The 1,305-nt window shown below is 42.5% G+C and overlaps 1 protein-coding gene across 1 annotated transcript in view; it reads right to left on the reverse strand.

The window, feature by feature from the left end:
* Positions 1–855, reverse strand: part of LOC128885448 (cytochrome P450 306a1) — a 17,303-nt gene extending 16,448 nt beyond the window's left edge. The window contains exon 1 of the mRNA XM_054139505.1: positions 361–855. The gene's annotated coding sequence lies outside the window, so the exon portion shown is untranslated. The remainder of the gene's footprint in view (positions 1–360) is intronic.
* Between the last annotated feature and the right edge of the window lie 450 nt (positions 856–1,305).

Consider the following 1,305-nt stretch of genomic DNA (forward strand, 5'->3'; position numbering starts at 1 on the left):
AATTATACCAACTGCAAAAATTAGATACCCTATTTATCATCAAAACTGTATTTCTCCAATAACATAAATAAATGAGAATATCGAAGAAATACTAAATATTTTACATAAAAATCACCCAAATTACAAATTATAATTAAAATCCCCAAATGGCGTCGCGAGCCATAGTTTAAGAAGCTCTGTACTAGATGGAGGAATTAATTCTGTGTCTTTATATTCAATCATTCACGACTAATTGTTCACTCTAACCAAATATGTATTCCATTCGAAATTCCAAGGGTTGTCCGTTCCTCGAACATGAATATCAGTCGACAAAAAAAGAGTAGGTTAGAGGTTCGTAAAGTTACGGCCAAAAATACCTACGTCGTGGTTAGACGAAGTTCCCTTTCAGTTGCTTCGTTCCCTTCTGAATATTTCAAACGGCTAAGTTTCTCTGCACGAATCGAAACAATCTGCCGAGGCCCAGACGCCACCGTCGCGGCTACCTGACGCCTGACCGCCACCCGTTTGCTGACGACATTCGTCCCTCGGCGTCTGGTCGAATTCTCTTCGTTCGTTTTCACCTTTTGGCGTACGTTTGTGTTGGTCTCGAAGCCCTACGGATCTCATTCGCCAACCAGGAATTTTTCTCACCCGAAAGATCCTTACGGTCAAAGTAGTCAGGTACGAGCGCATCTACCTGAACCGAGGCAGGAGGTCGAGATCCTAACATTGGCGCTATCCATAGGCTATTGAGGTTGCTCCTCGTTTCCACAGGAGAAAACGCATCTAGGCCAGGTATCGAGAACCCGCTGCCAATTAGGATGAAACGTACTTGCGATCGACAGGTATTCGAAAATGAAAAATTGTTGAAGTTCAGTAGGTGGAATTTACCGCGCTTATTGTCACCATACTGTACTATACTCCATGTTACTCCTTGTACAAAAAAGAGGCGAGGGTATACGGCGTGTTAAATATTAAACGGTTAATCTGTGTCAATTAGTTATAAAAACCAAGGATCTGTCCCATCCCGAATTCCATTTCAACAAAAATTATGAGGGAAATAATTTGTTCGTAAAATCTCTCACACGACTTCACTTACAACAAAATTATGTACTCTACGTAATTTGCTCTTTGAACTAAATAACGGTGGAAACATTTTTTTAATAGATTCATCACGATTTAACATGTTGACGCCAGCGTGTATCATCCTGTGGCTCGCACTTATCTGTCCCTTCGGGCGGCGTGTGTCACCGGTGGCTCACGCTCGCGTGTTTATCAGACGGCGTGTACCACCGCGCCGCCCCATGGCGAGAATCACAAATAACA

The sequence above is a fragment of the Hylaeus anthracinus genome, unplaced genomic scaffold, assembly GCF_026225885.1.
Source record: "Hylaeus anthracinus isolate JK02 unplaced genomic scaffold, UHH_iyHylAnth1.0_haploid 11981, whole genome shotgun sequence".
Classification (NCBI taxonomy): domain Eukaryota; kingdom Metazoa; phylum Arthropoda; class Insecta; order Hymenoptera; family Colletidae; genus Hylaeus; species Hylaeus anthracinus.